The following is a 16,916-nucleotide window of genomic DNA, read 5'->3' as shown; positions in this document are numbered from 1 at the left end:
GCCTTATCTCTCTTGAAATCAACAGCAACATAAAGAGAGATATACATATATTTTTAAGCAACCTGTATTACTTAGAGAAAAATCACATTCAATCACATTGCAGAAATATTGGAGAGAAGGTAAATGATGCTTTTTTTCATTGGAAATTCCTTGGTGTGAATAAAAATGGTATGACAAAGAGACAGGCATATGAAAAGAAGCAGTGCATGGCAAGTTATTGAGACTTTAGATCAAGAAGTGCAAGCTCTGTATCAGTCACTCCATAGCCTCTGCTTCAAGTGATACTGAAACCCACTGTGTGTTGCATATCTGCCACACATTTCACATACTACAAAGATTCAGGGCACAGGAGACTTTATACAATGAGAGAAGGGGACAGCGTGCAGGTATTCTATGTTAGTTTTATGTTGGTTTGATTTACATGAGGTAATATAAACCCAAATGTACTGCTCATCAGTTCACATAGGAGATAAGCACTCAACTTGAACCACTGCTTTGTCAAAGATAGAAAAAAAATGACACAAGGGCACCCTAGTTTCCCAGTATAAAATGTTTGAAATGGAACTAGTAGTTTTTCAGAGTTCTTATTTGTTTGCATTAGGTATTTCATTAGGTCATATCAGCAATCCCGAAGTGTTGGATCACATGAGGGATCTGCAAACAGAATGCAGAAAGATATACCCCTCCCGTATTCTTAGAAGATCTTCTATGATGAGACAAAAGCACCAGACTGTAACACTCTAGATTTCTGGGTAGAAAATGTGAACTTGTAGCCGTGAGTCAGAACAATTAGTACAGAAATTCTTGCTAAGACCAGTCTGTCAAACTGGGTTATTGTCAATACACTTGTCCCATTCATTCCCAAAAAGCACAGAATCCACCTAGTGAAATAATATGCTAAAAAGATCAAGTTTTAAAATGTAGCCTCTAATTCACTTATCACGTTTTTCATTTAAAAAAAAAAAAAAGGAAAGTGGAAAGTGGACATGATTCCTTGCTCTATTTTGTGTAACTGTACTCAGGCTGATGTATTACACAGCACAGAGAATCAGGAATTGGTTATAGTGCTTTATCTTTACACAGAAAGAAATAATTAATCAGTACCATTTATCTTGTTGGAGGGAAGAGTTAACTGTACACTTCATTCTAAACCAACACAAAAGTCTATTGTGTTCAGCTATAACAAAGTGTACAAAACACATCACAAAGTTCAGGCAAAGGCGTCAGCAGAACTGCAGAGGTGTTAAGTGCAATAGATCTGAAAATCAGGGAGGCTGGGAGCAGAAAGCAGGACCTGATACCGCAGGCCTAAGCATGTACTGAAGGCATGCTCTTTCCTGAGACCTTATTATAGCTCAACTTTTAGTGGCCATAGCAGTGTAGCTGGTCAGAAATGATTTCTCTAACAATGATGCTTAACTTCATCTCTTAGAAGGGGGTAGCTAAGTTTCCTGGTTCTACAGGTCTATAAGCTTAAACAAAGTAAAGACAGGACCATATAACTAACAAGAAGCAGTGGCTGACTCCTGCAGAGATCAAAATGGATCCCAAAAAGCAGGCCTCTCAGTCTGAGTTCTAACACAATGCTATTCAGCTCTGACAGTCTGCAGGCTATTCCTAAGGAATACAAAATAGTCACAAGTAATTAAAAAATATGCTGCCAGCTGGTCTAAATTCTGCAAGTTTCTATCTCCACCATCAACGTAAATTTTAAAAGTTGACAACTTAAAGAAGATTGAAAATCGGTTCGCTCCTTTTTGACCTTGAAAATGATTATGGTGTTTGTTTTAGATCATTGATATTCATCTTCACAGAAAAGCTGAAGCCACCCTGTTGAACTATTTGAGTTTAACTTCCAGGTTTTGCAAAAAAGGGTTTCCTTTTAGGAGCATATGTGAAGCCACAGATAAAACTGAGGTAGCTAAAGACCTTTGATACACGTAAAGATAGGTCCTTCAGAATGACTAAGGTTATTTACCAGAAGAGAAGGGAACACACTTTCAGACTGAATTCTGGTCAGTTGGTGAAAAATACACCCATTCTACAATGTAACATGATTGGAGGGACCTGGACTGAAGGATGCCCTATGATTATTTTCTTGGATGAGCAGAGACAAGATCAACTGCTTAGTGGGAAAAAGGGAGGGAAGGGTTGCATTTCATTAGCAGCTCTGCCCACAGTTCTTGAAGACTTGTCCCTATTCAAGCTTACAGATGGTTGCACAAGCTGCACAAGCGTACTTATAGGCAGGGAATACTTTTACAATATTAAGCTAAGAAGCCTTAAACCTTGATCATTTACTCCTGCTTCAATATTGCAAAGGTCCATACAAAAGTAACACTCAGCCCATGTGAGGTCCTTTTGAATCACCAAGATAGGACCAAGAGGACTAGAGGAAGAATCAGACTCTAAACGTTAGCTTGGATTTCAATAAACTTTTAACTTGTTATGAGTATATTACCCAGTAATGAAAGGTGTGAATAGTTCATGGGAACACTCCCAAACTGGATTTAAACCAGCTACTTCTAGTATCAATAACAATGTAGCCTTGGAAGCATAGAGGCAAGTTTCTTCAGCAGCTTACGTAGGCTGTGCAGAGCTCTAGATTATCAGTCTCGAGGTATTTGGTTTAAAGCCAGGTAAGTCTAAATGAGGTGCCTTTACATCTGACTACAGTGCAGACACACTTAGTGTGGAGGAGAAACACAACCTGTACAATCCAGCACATTCAAAAAAACCCAGAATCCCAAGGAACTGTACAATGGTGTCTTTCATGGTGGAAGTGTCGATGTCCTCACAGTGTAGGAGCTTGTAAAAGAAAGCATGCAGGTCAAAGATCAGGAAAAAATCTCTACCCATGTTAGCCTCAATGATAAATCCTCTAGCTCAAAGCCCCACTGAAATAATGGATAAATTAGATTGTTAATTTGAAATTACTGTTGCACATGGTGGTCAATTATTCCCCAGATTCCCAGTGGATTAAAGTTTTCCAGTGAAATTGCTATTTCTACAAAAGGATGTTAGAAATGTGCATTATGCAGTTTAAACGCAACTGAAATTAATGCCAAGAAAAACAGTTGTGCCTGGCTGACATTGGAGATAATTTGGCAAGTTACCGAAAAGTTTTACTGTATGCCCCAATTTATTGCTGTGTATACAAAGCTATTCCTTAAGCCAAAATCTGTGTTAAACTATAAGTTTGTATTTTATGCAGAAAAAAGAAAAGGTGACAAGGAAACAGAACATTTTTCAGTACTAAAGTGTATGATGAGAAACTATTTTCTACCAGAGCACAACCCTTGGAATGCTTTTGTGGTAGAGAACTTTTTGGTTTGGTAAGTTTTAAAGCCTGTAGGTCATCTGGAGACTGTTTCCAACTCAGGAAGTTTTTGCGCGTGTGGTTAAACCACAAAGTGATCTAAAAAGCTTTAAGAAAATGTGGTTTCTTTTTCCTCCTAAATTTCTTTATGTCACATTTGTCAACAAACACATCACTGCACAAATGCCATGTGGTCCCACAGCAAACAGACTTTAGGAGTTGAGATTCTGCCTGCCAAGCTCATCTAAGACTCTCCTAAACCATGTACTCTTCTTGATGGCTGACACATCCCTTAGTATGAAGCTACATAATCTTCATCACCACAGTGCTCTGAAACAATGTTGCTAACCTGATGGTTCATGACACAAAGAAGGCAGGGCAATGTTTCATGAAGCTCAAAATCAGTGAAAGCCTCCTTAACTGTTTCACCAGCAGTAAGACAACCAGAATTGTTTAATGAATACGAGGACAAGTAGAACATTTGGCACTGCAGTCAGTGAGAGAGGACTTTTTTTTTTTCATCCCTTGATGAAAACATCTGAATTGCTCTAGGAAAAGCATTATAAAGAGCAGAAAGCAAAAAGCCTTTCCTGTGTTCTCAAGACAACTTGGACTTCAGGCACCTTCTATAGTTGCTACCCTTGGTGAAAATCCATTTTGCTAACCTCAGCTATTCCAAAATTATGAGCAGGGCTTCAAAAAAATTATGGGATTGAAAAAACGGTAAGACTGTAAGAAAAAAACGTAATTGAATACTGAGGTCATGGAAGCTGGCATTACTAGTGTTGATGTATTGCTTTTAGTCTGAGGGAGGGCAGGCAGAGTGAAGTAGTACATGTCCCTGTTGGCCTGATCACCATCTGGTTCAGCTTCTGAGATGAATTCTTCTCTCCAGTTAGTGCCTCTAATTTGAAAAAACTTTCAAAACAAGTCATAGTTGAAACATAACATTAAAACTAGTGATGCTATGCTTCTAAAAATGAATAAAATTTATTTCCAATAACAGATAAACTGAATAATGTTAATTTGTGTTTGCCTATCTATTTACACCTATGAGGAGTTACACTACCTGTTGCTTCTCATAATGACTCAAATTAATGATAGATTCACACTATAAAATATCACCTAATTATCTCCATAATAGAAATTTGGTTAGGATGATATAAGTTATGAAACTAAGCTGTCCATACAATTTAAATATAGAGTATTACAATTTTGCTGATTTGAAACAAAGAGATGATAAAACACCAACAATTCACAGAAACAGAAAATACAGGCACTGAGTACACAAACATATTTTACATCTAACCAGCTGTATAATGATTTGATGGATCCCAGATGCTGCAGAAAAGCAAGGCAAGAGCATAACTATGCAACTTATTTGAAACAGATATATATTATTTAAATTTATGCCTGTAAAAACAATGTGATGGACAGGGTATGAGTTTCAGACTGAGTTTACTACATACACGAGAAACCATAGTCTTGTCAGTAAGCCGCCTGACTGATCAAAAATGAAAGGTACTCTAATATTTACTGTGAGAAAGTAGGACTTTCCCAGCTATCTTACAAGAAAAATCCCACCTTTATTCTTCCCAAACTCTCCTCAAGAGTCCTGAAGGAGGAGCTGAACTCCTGCATTCACTCAGGATGCTCTGAGAACTTTCACAGAGTAATCTTCACGTTGGAGGTATGTAAACAAATAAAATCCATAAACCACTTCAGTCCTGACAGGGCTATATGCCACAGCAAAAGGTATGAGGAAGGTCAGTCAAAGATTCATTCACACTGAAAGCCTAAGCTAGCAGCAATAAGGCAGGGCGTAGTAAACAGGGGCACACAGAGAGTGGGAATGGGGAAGAATGAACATCAGACCTGTGAGAAGGGAAAGGCTCCAGATTTTCTCAAAGTGACAAAACTTGGAGACACACACCTGTTGACTGCCATCTTCTCTGGCTACAATATGAAAGGAAGTTACAGAAAGACCAGGCTTTTCTAATATTTTATGTTTACATGGAGTCATTTGTGCTGCAATCTTTTTGCCTGTAGAATGCCCAGCTACTTGCAAAGTCCAGCAGCTTTATCAGGAGATGGGAAAGGAAAGGGAAAGAGAAAAAAGCTTTTGTGCTACACATCCACACAGAGTCCATCACTTTGTTTTTTAAACAGTTCAGAAGAAAAACATACAGCTGGGGCAAACCTTGTTAAGTCTGTCTTACCTTTTTTTTCGTATACCTATAAAAATGAGGGTTCTTTTCTTCTTTAGCCTATCTTATTAAGTAATGTCATATGAAAATAAATCTAATACCTTGTCTCATTGGTGGAACAATATGCTTTAGCTGTGCTTTCAAAGACATACCTGAAGAGTTGTCATTTCCTCAAGTACACCTCACAGAGTTTCTCAAACTAGCTTCCACCCATACTTTTGATATTGGGACAGCTACAGAAGTCATCACTCCCAGCCTCCCACTTGCTCCTCTGCCAAAGGTTACCATAATCCTCCCAAGCAGGATGAGGCTGAATAGGGCATGTGTTGAACTACTGGAGTCCAGGGCTAATTAACTGAAAATCACAAATTATGTTGGTAAGTCAAAAAGCAAATTGCAGATACTCAGGAGTTGCTACATGTCACGTTCAGATTTCCTGTCTGGAGGAGTATCTGGAAGAAATTCTATGGGCATCTACTGCTGGAAACTACTGCAAGGACCTCTGCAAAACTAACAACCTGAAAACCAGCAGCTCAAGTAGAGTGGTCTTCATGCAGCTGAAGAGACAAAGAACTCAAACGTAGCCCTCAGGACTGCCTGAGATGCTGGGTAAGTACCCAAGCAACTGGCACACACCAAGTTCTGCACCATCACCAACTGTATTGTTTGTACTGCTACAAGATTTGACTAGTTTACAGCAGCACTAAATATGGGAACATTACAGCATGACAGACAGAAAACTTAAAAACACAGAGGACATACAAAGTGTAGACCTCATAAAAAAGGGAGGGCAGAGACTACCTATGTCACACGGGAAGCACCAGAAATTCAAGTGACCTATAAACACAGTCAGTCACTTGTCAACATGGTTCTCAGGGCATGGAAAGAGTAAAGGTGCTCCTTGGCAAGTTTCCACTAACTGTCCAAGCAGTGACTGTTACTGCTGTGTAAAACACTGCAAATCTCCCCCTGCAGTGATGCCTGGAGATCAAAATCCCTCACTAACTTCTGTGTACTTTCCAAGAGCTGTTCAAACTACTGGGTATAAATAAAAAAGAAAAAAAGTAGGAAATGTTGGAGTGAAAATATAGGGAACTTTAAAAAAATAAATTCAGTTGAAATATAGAAATTAAAAACATATGGAAATACAAGTGATTAGTCACATTTCTGCATTTTCTACTTACAGGATTCGCTACAAAGTCTCTAGGTAGACGCAGAATTCACTTTGAAAAGGTATAATTTATAGTCTGCACGTATAAGCTAAAGTATGTACATGTGTGTTTATGTATATATTCATAAGGTAATCTTGGTTGAGAATTTAAGTCAAACTTGATACAAAAAATATAGAAATTCTTCCATAATCCAGGACTCAATGATTCTTCCATTTTTTAATTACTGTTATTTTAGCTGGGAAACTTGTATCATTTATTCTTGTCTTAATTAATTAGACAGGTTCATTAGTTACTTCACTTTGTTCCAATAAATACTCTGTACTTCATTTCTAAAATCAAACCATTTTAAAAGCAAAGCCTTTTTAGACCTAAACCTGCCTGCAGACTCAATCTGGAGCTGTAACAGGTGATTGTCTGACACAAGGTCATTCACAGTGATTATCACAACGGCAGTATTACACATATTTGTTATGTTATATACATGGTTAAGTCTTTTATAGAATGTGCAAATCCAACATTAAACCTTCCATGAGAAGTGAAGAAAAAGACCTCTTCACAGGTGAGAATGATAAAATAGATGGATTAGCTAAAAGGATTAGCAGCAGTCTATAATACATCTTACTTGCCTAGTTTAAGCACTTATTCATGCTACCTTTCTTAAAAAAAAAATACCCCACCCACTTTCCAGAAATGATTAATTTTGAGGCTATGTATAAAGTCTTCAATGGAGAGGAAAATATTTGCGTATCATGCTCCACATTTACTGGAATTCTAGCCATGAAATATAAGACTTGCTTTAATTCAGCCAGTGCAGAGACACTAACCTTACAGAGAATAATGAAGCTAATAGTTAAAGAATAGAGTGTGGGGCTTTGACAGTTTTCTTTATATTGTGGCATTTAGTTTAGTTCCATGTATATGTAATTTTAAGGAGCTTTATTGTTGCAGAGTTGGATCTAGAATATAAAGCACTGGTGGCTTTTATGAGCCTGTCTGGACTATCCAAACAAAAAAATCCTTGTAGTAGGCAAGTTTAAGGCACTCCTACTCATGAATTTTAATGAATAGGCCAGCATACATATGTAACACAGCCCTGTGCTGAACGGACTCCTAAGTGTTTTAATGTGTTACCACTGGCTAAATTTTGAGCAAAGATGGAGTGGTTGAGACATGTGCTTTAGATCAGGATGATATGCATTTTCTTCTCACATCTACAGTAGCTTGTTCTGGCCACAGTATTGTGTGTAGAATACAGAGGACCAGGAAACTGAGATGGCCAAAAATCTAACTACATCTAGAGACTGTATTTCACAGTCATTTTTGCCTCTTTTTTTTTTTTTCCATACTTTTAAATTCTAACTGAGCAATAACTGATGAAAACGTTCATTTTGGGTGTTGCAGCCAAATGACCTCAAATGAAAACTAATGTCCATACCCTGGATGTCCTATTCAACTATCTCTTCCAAATGCCAGGTCATCTCTTGTTCTTTGGGGTTCTTTCAACAATAAATCTCCAGCAAATAAAATAAGTTAAAAACCTGCTATTGTCTGTTTTGCAGGGTTTTTAAAAGTGCATAAGGATGTACTTCTAGTGTCTACAAAAATACTGCTTATTACATAACCATGAAATTAAATACCTACGAAATACTGACCCCCAACTTAAACATCGACTATTTTGTTACAGAAAAACAATGTCTTCTGCCTTCCTGAGCACCTCATTGTTTTCTGCCTTCTCCTGCTCTCCCTCCCCCTTCCCTAAAATGCTACCTTACCTATCACACATCTGGTTCTGGACTACTAAACCTGTGTGAATGCACACGCATGCGCGCACATTTTCATTGTTCATAAAGGAACGATTTTCTTTATATGAACAGGCCTGAGAATATGAAGTGTCTCTCACAGTTGACCCTGTGTCCTGACTATTGTGGTTTTTAGAGCATGGTTGTCAGCTAAACTCAGAGATCATACTGTAATTTTATGGGGCTAATGCTTTTTTCTTCGTGACTGTAGCTGATGCATTCTCCCGAGCTACAAAAAATGCTGTATGTAGGTAAACCTGAGAAGAAAATAGGTCAAGTGCCAATGTGTTTTAAAGGAATGGGAAAGAAGTACTCTGTCAGGATTTCCATGAAAAAATAAAAATCCAACCATGTAAAAAAAATCTTGGTCTGTTTTTGTTCAGATTTCTCTGATTCTAGCCCTATAGCAAAGTATGCAAACTCTACTTTATTTCCCTTTGATCTGGGCCAAACCTCTTTCAAGAACATACTTAACTCAGACCATGTAGACTCCAGGCTCACAGTTGAATTAATCTGAGTGGTCTGTCCTCGTTCCAGCCCACCATAGCGGTCTTTGGAGATGAATGAGCTATGAAGAAACAGGCTGCTGACTGAGGGCTGGAATTCAGGAGCCCCGCACAGTGGTACCACTTGCTGGATATGGTTAGGCTATGAGCTAACCTGCCTGGGACAGATATGATCTCTGCAGAAAATAATTCCCTCTTCATTCACTTGTCCATTCACTGGGACATATCTTTTCTCTAGGAGGGCCAGCGACTGCTGCCAAACCAGATGCTGTCTAGGAGCAGTCTAGGCATGGTTTTGCCATGACCTAGAGCAGCACAATTTCGACAATCAACACCCCCATCTGTGAGGGGAATTGGGGCAGAAGGGGCTGCCAAGGCAGACATTGCCTGCTGTGGGACTCAGCTGCACACCAGACACTGCCCTAGGGTGCAGCGATGGGACCTCTCAGGAGTTAACATCATCTCTTGCTTGTGAAAGCCACCTCCAGATCACCCTCCTCATAACTCAAGAAATACATGTCTGTGGTCTTGATCATAAGAAGATTTTGGCATGCAGCTCAGAAGGTATGGAAAGCTGGCCGCTCTTGTGCACATCCTATGAAGGTGTGTCAAATCTTGCTTGTCCCAGAAATGGGCAAGGAGTTTCCTGAACTAGCTGCTAGTCAACTAGCTTGGGTGCAGTTAGTAGGCCAGTTGCAGCACTGCACAACTCAATGTGAGTTCATTTATCCTTTAAAGTCAATTCTTCTTACGCAATTTCATCTCATCACTAACTGGTTTTGATCGCAAATCTCCTTGCAGCCTCATTTTCATCTGAAAACAAGGTCAGATACACATCTGACAAGTAGCTTATGCTTGCACAACCATAGAGGTAAGCTGTCATGGTAGGTATCTGAGTAAGTCGGGCTGAATATTTTAGGTGGGGGAATAGCAGAGAGGTTACATATCTTAGTAAGCTATCCATTGAACCCTAAGCACTGTGTAAATTAGTCTACATAGGCCATTCTCTTTCTCTGTGCCACTATCTGTCATGTTAATTATTGAGGGAAGACAAGAGAATGTATATGAAAGATGCCAGCAAAATTTATTTTTTGCCTGCTATCGAGTGGGAGTAGAGTCTGAGAAAAATCTGAGGTGATACAGACACAGCTCCCTGGACAGACTGCTCAATGTTGCTAGGGAAATTAACTGAAAACAACACAGACGTAGGCTCACTCAACTTACCTTCATTTCATGATTACAATATTTTAAATCTCTCAGGAGATTCCATTCCACTTAAATATAGTGAGATAAGACATGGTCAATGATACTCTGAGAGTGGTCGCATCTGGAATAGCAAGTAACATACACTTCTCTTTCCTTCCCAGTTTGAGATTTGTGGTGCCTGTGACCTTCACTACAGAGCCATGCTCTGTAGGCAGCAAAGGGGAGGAACAAGGCTGAGACACAGTGAGTTTCCCTGAAAAACTGAAGGAGATGAGCTCTGGCACTGCTGAGAGCTACACAGCTGATTTTGCCGAAAGCCAGGTACAAAGAGAAGTAACTTTCCAGATGGTTATGACAGAGAAAAAGAAACATTCATGGCAATCACTAGTCCTTCCGCAAATGAACTTTCTAGCAGCTCTCTTATCTCTGGCTACAGGTGACAGAGTCCAAACAGCTGTGGAAGGATTGACCCTCCTCTTCTGTAAAAGACACTTAGCTCACAAGCTGTGGGGTAACACCCCAATGCTGCCACCACTTCTGACAGTTACAAACTGCATGCTATTTCCCTGTGATTGTTTTTCTGGAGCTCAGACTGGCTCTGTTCATGTTACTTGAAACAACATCTCTGGAAGGTAACCTTTCAATTCATTACAGGCTGCAACTTCTGTCACTGGCAGCAATCAATGCCCGGGAAAAGTTGGTTTAGGGGAAAACTTTGTTCAGTATCGTTTATAAGCGAATGTGCTGAATGCAGAGTGCAGCAGGTCTAGTCAGTCAGGTAATACAGCTACCTTCCTTCCCCCTTTCTCCACCCCTTCAAAATCAGTTGTCTTTGCATTGGACTTTTCCACAACTGTAGCACAGAGGAAGGGTAGTGAAATGACACATGTAATTACTGTTATACTTATCTGGATACAAAACCCTGTTACAGAAGAGAGAATAGACCCAGACATAGGAAGGGGAGGAATGAAAAGTGGGTTTATTTCCCTTTGTCTCTGTAAAAGGGCATATCAGACCCAGCCTAGGCTAGAAGAGCAATTTAAGGTGCATAAGAAGTTTTCTGACACTGAACCTGACACTGAAAGGGACTCCAGGGCAATATGAAGGTACTGGAAAGGGTGATGTTAAGAAGAGGAGATAACTGTGATACAAACCAGCTCTTAGTTAATAAAAGATGACAGCATGCCCACTAGATACCTTGCCAAGACATCACTAAGAGGTTGGTGGTGAAGGCAAAACAAACAAGAGGAGATGTCTGCTTAGAATTCTGGACATCCTGGAAACAGAAGTTAACATGCCAGTAAATCATACCTCTGCTGAGGGGACTTCTGCTGTCAGGCCAGTTGCAGACAGGGTGGAAAGCACACCAAGTTAAACAGGAAACTTGACCAGAACAAAGAATCCAAAAGCCAACACCACTGCATTCAGGTTATTGACTAAATACAACCACAAAAGGAATCACAAAAGGTAAAGGCTCAAGCACTAGTGGTTTATGTGTACCTCACATGGGTGAGCTACAGAACAGCAGTGGAGACACAACCAAACACAAGTACTAAGCAATGACAGACAGCCAACATAACCCAATCTGAGCCACTACCAGGATGAACCAGAAAAAAAAAGCCTCAGCCATCTGCGGAGGTATCACAAGCAAATCATGAGAAACTTGAAATAACTAAATACCCAACAGAATGGAGGCAACCGCTACAAGATAAAAATGAGATGTCAGTCTTACAGTATTCCCAGAAAATCTACTCATGTTGCAGTTTTGTTTGTTTAAAAAAAACTTATATGGATTAGTCTTGTGTCCCTCAGTATGCCTAGTTACAGAGGATACCTCCAGCAGGCAGTATCTAGTAGCCTTGGTTAACTACAAGTTTTTCCATACAGAGGCCATGGTAGACAATCCAATCCATATGCACCCTTAACAAACTCAAATTTTATTTCCACCCTGCTGAACATTTAACATGTACTGAATTTAAGTTCTGCAATAAATCAAGGCAATTAAAAATAGTTAACAGTTGTGTTTACATGAGAACAAGAATTTTGAGATAATTATTCTGAAAGTTGGAAGTGGAACCAAGCAATCTGTCTAATTAGCTTTAAACTTACTCCTGCTTTTTGGAGTCAGATTGGAAAGGATTTGAAGGATTTGAATTTCAGAAAGTGTTGCTCAAATACTTAAGCTTTAGCACCAGCCTGAAAGTTCAATATGTGTCACAAACCACTGTAATAATAATGATGGTGATAATAAAACTTTGATAGCAGCCATCTGCCCATTCCAGACAGTTGAATCATTTCCAGTGCTCCCTGAGAGCCAGCACTGACATAGATTCTTATACACTATATCACAGACGGTATATGCAGGGTCTGCAGTCAAGACCTTTCTGTAATGACGTCAAAGAGGTTGTGCAGCCAGCTTTTAAAATTGCTGCAGGCTTGTCCTAATGACATTAGGATATAAAAAATGAGGAAGGGAAGATATGTATATCAATGTTACAATAACAAGCGAGGACAGTACACTTAGCTCTGGAGGCAGCACTTCGGTTATCCTCCATAGAGCTGCTCTCCAAAGTTTGCGTCAGTGGAGGGGGTGGGGTGTGAATTCCATGATGAAGGGGCATAACTTAGCCAGAGGACTTTTTAGTGTGAAGTGTGGAAAAAAAGTAAAGAAGGCATTAGAATTGTTAAGATAGAACTTAAAAAGACTCTAAAGAGAAGAGACTTTAGCAAGATATTTCAGTTGCCCACTTGCAGAGATGAGAGTCAAATATACTGTTAAGAATAGTCTATAAGACACAGCTAAGGAGTTTTTGCAAAAGCAAACAAGAAATCTCAAAATAAGATAATCAAACAAAATATTCAAAGAGCACTGCTGGCAGAGATGCACAATGAGTCAGTTTCTTTCAGCCCTGGTGATAACCTACATACCACCACATCTACAGATGACCACATCTATGGGTAACCACATGTGAGCTGGAGCTTTGCTGGTACATAAAAGAGGGACACAGTAGCCAGCTTTTTCCCTAGCATCCCCCAGAAGCCTCAAAGCTGCATCTCTTCTCTGATGCACCTGGATCTGTCAGCCCTCTGGATAAGCTGGGAAGCTGACATTAAGTATTTATAAAAAGGCATACAAGAAGGACAGTTTCTTAGCAAAGAGCAGAGAAACAGCAGAGTGTGAGTCCAGTTGCAGGTTTTATAGGAGTTTAATTTAAAGCAGGACAGTTTTTAGGAGGCTTTGATGGACAATTTTGTATTTTTAAAGTCCAAACTTATAAGTGGTTGACAGACTTCTGACAATAAGCATACCTGTATGCTGTGACAGGTGAAAAAAAACAGACAAACATACTGAATCTTTACCAGTACTTGTGAAATAAGGTGTAGATGAGTTCCTACTGCAAGCAGGCACTCCCGTTCATCACATGAAATATAAATCACGGAATGTTGCCATTTACACTCAGTAAATACTCATATTCATGCAAAAGAGACTATTACTATTTGTATGAAATATGTTAATAAATCTGTGTTATTTTCTTTACCTCTAAGATATCCTGTTATTTAGCCATTCATACTAATAGCATAATGCAAACATTCAGAGTTTCTTTATGCCCTTATTTATTTTTTCCTTTATATTTTCATTCTGCTTAGAAATGCTTGCAGTACTCCAGAGATATCTCTCAGAATAGGTATACAGTTTGGCATAATTAAACTTATCTATAATTATCAAAATTAAAAGGTAAAGTACCTTTACTTTTATCTTATTTTCTGGAAATCATTCAAAAGACCACCAATGAAAAACATCATTTAAGGGTTAAGTTTGGTAATGTTTTCAATCCTTGCTTATAATTATATCTAACCGTATCATAAAAGCATTCTTTTAAAATTATTTTTACTTACTGTAGATTGTTAGTCTTGAAAGGAGCATTCTGTGGGCATTTAGAGGTTCTGGGTCTTTAGCTCTGAGCAATGAAGAACAGAGGCATTACCATATTTGAAACTATCAAGTGTCTCTAGGTACTATATTTCAGCATATGATGCAGTAACGCAGAAGTTTCAGAGAGATAGGAAACTGTGAATACTTCCCTGAGATTAATTTAAGAGGCAGGGGGAGGAATTTATCTTTTGGGAAAATTCTAACAGTGCAGACTGGCAGCGTGCAGTGTGGGCTGGCAACTCTCTGGGGGCTGAGGGCTGCAGGGTATCCCTGGGCCAGGAGGGCAGCCGGGCACACGGTGGGTGACAGGGCTGAAACAGGGTCCTGGGATGTAGGCAGGGCAGGGAGGAGCCCGGGGGGGGCATGCAGGGGCAGTCGGGCCCCCCAGGGCCCTGACACAAATACTTAAATTATCTTTCATACCTTTGACTTTATGGAAACCAGATTTGATACCAGTTACACTGCAGAGAGATTATTCTACCAAAGGATACATGCTAAGTAAAGCACACATCCTCACAGCTCTGTGCAGTGTTAACAAATACCTAACCCAAGTCAGAGTGCAGGACAGCAGGGTTAAACTTTGTGAAATTTAGACAGACTGCTCACCTGCCATTTCTGCGGTTTGATCTGCATTCTTCCCTGCTGGTGTCTCTACAGCACTCTTGCGTGTTTCCCCTGTAGATTTTTCAGTTTTACTTCTTTATCATCCAAAATAATCATGGTTAGATTTGTTACTTTTCATCAAGTGTTGTGATCACCTCTGATTTGCTGCCAGTTAACAACTATGTAACCTGATGCGAAGGTAACATAAAGAGACCTGCAAAAATAAGAAAAAAAAACCCAACAACAACAACAAAAAAAACAACAAAACAATCCAAAAGTACAATTTTTGTGGGGTCAGACTTCTGCAAGTGTTTTCCTGTCTCTCTCTCATTCAGTTATTACCAGCTGTTCTTCATCTATAAACTCATCTCATTTAAACACTTAGCCATGCTGGTGGCAGTGTTGCATGGTAGCAAACAAGTAGCAAAATGGTTCCTTGCCTTGTGCTTTTTCTCTGTTTTGCCTGGTTTTACTCATATGATGTGCTAAGAAAAGCAACTCAGGAAAGCCTTAAGGTCCCAGAGTCTGTAATTTTTTGTAACGCAGTAAACTTAGATTGATTTCTGAGATAAAATAGAACAATGGCAATTTTTATGGTAAGCAATTAATCTGATGGAAAATCATTTTTAAAATAAGGTAAGATATAGAAGGAAATCAGGTAAAGATATAGAAGGAGACAAACACAAACTAAAAATATCGGACTTCAGGGTAAAGGTTTGAATTGGTTTTAGTTCTCGTGAAAGATTATGCCAGCATAAGAACTACTCCCACAGCTGCATGGGGAAATGAAGGACAGCTGAGGATCAACATAGAGTGTGCTTGGTGCTACCACTACATCAGGCCCGGGGACAGATTCACCACCAGGCATAACACAGAGCAGTAAGTCTCCTGTTACAGTGTTTGTTCTGAACCTCTTCCAACACTTTGCTGAACTCAATAGAGTGTCAGAAAGGATGAGCAAATGCTTCCATGATGATACTTCAGCCCATTCTCTTACAAGACTCACTTGATATTGGTCTCCAACGTCAGAGATAACCCAGTAATTGCAGTGCAAAGGACTTAGCCAACTACTTGGCTGCTGGACTCAACACTTTACTGTCAAGTTTCCCAGATGTTCACACACTGCGTCTGAAGCTTTTGCTATCCCAACTGCCAGAATTTTTTTATCAAAGAGGGAAAAGAACAGAAGGGATTAGAAAGTCTGAACAGAGGAAGCATCAAAGCAGGAATATAAACACAGAAAGTGAATGGTGCCTTTGCTGACCTAAGAAAGATCAAAAAAACAGTATCACAGGTTTCAGCTATTTATTGTAACCTGATGTATTGATGTCGCATTCCTACTCCTAGTTTAATCACATGAAATACCCTAGATTCATTGCACAGAAGCCAAAGACTGTCTCATGGGATATAACAGACTGGAAATATAGGTTATATATTAATTTCAAAATTTCCAGAGGGTGAGGGGGAGTGGGGAGGAGAAAAAGAAGAAAAATCTTTTGTTTGGCATACCCCAAACTAAGCCCTGTAAGGCTTATGTATTACTGAGAGGTCAGTTTTTCCAAGTTAGAATGATTTGGATATTTGACTACTCAGATCTTTGAACACTCACTGTTCATATGTGTCAGGGGTGGACTTAATATCCCTTGACTGAAAGCCTACTAAAAAAGAAAGTGGAAAAGTGGCTACAAGACTTTCAAATTTACAGCAGTGAACTTGCTTATTCAAGTGTTAATTCAGGAATACCTGGAGAAACACCTATACATTTTTAGTAAATTTGAATCAAGGTGTAATTTTTGTACCTAAAAGCTCTCTCTAATAATAATTTTCACCAATATTCATGCTATCAGTGTTCCTTTATTTTTCTGCCCATTTAAGATTCTGATTTCTCTGCTGGGATCCACTACTTGCTAGGATTAATACCAGAAAATAAGAAAAGAATTCTAAAACCATGGATGATGTATAGGGATGGGATTGTTCTGATAACCTTAGTTAGCACATGTCAATATGATATAAGCAAATATTTTTATGTTCACATTTTTACTATGTCCAGAAAAGTATATTCTCATAAATAATGCCTAATGAAAAGTGTAGCTTATTTCCCAATTTTGGAAACTCAGTTATCATGTTCTACCATCCAGAAAAGTAAAAAATATGAAAACTTAAACTCCTA

The 16,916-nt window shown here is 39.1% G+C and overlaps 1 long non-coding RNA gene across 1 annotated transcript in view; it reads right to left on the bottom strand.

The window, feature by feature from the left end:
* LOC135314792 (uncharacterized) overlaps positions 1-16,916 on the bottom strand; it is a 44,653-nt gene that overhangs the window by 12,153 nt on the left and 15,584 nt on the right. The window contains exons 5-6 of the long non-coding RNA XR_010374285.1: positions 14,750-14,960; positions 14,107-14,168 (exon numbers count right to left, since the gene is read on the bottom strand). This is a non-coding gene — a long non-coding RNA (uncharacterized LOC135314792). The remainder of the gene's footprint in view (positions 1-14,106; positions 14,169-14,749; positions 14,961-16,916) is intronic.

Source organism: Phalacrocorax carbo, chromosome 1, assembly GCF_963921805.1.
Source record: "Phalacrocorax carbo chromosome 1, bPhaCar2.1, whole genome shotgun sequence".
Lineage (NCBI taxonomy): Eukaryota > Metazoa > Chordata > Aves > Suliformes > Phalacrocoracidae > Phalacrocorax > Phalacrocorax carbo.
Note: the sequence above shows the minus strand (reverse complement) of the source record. Positions and strands in the feature narration are given on the sequence as shown.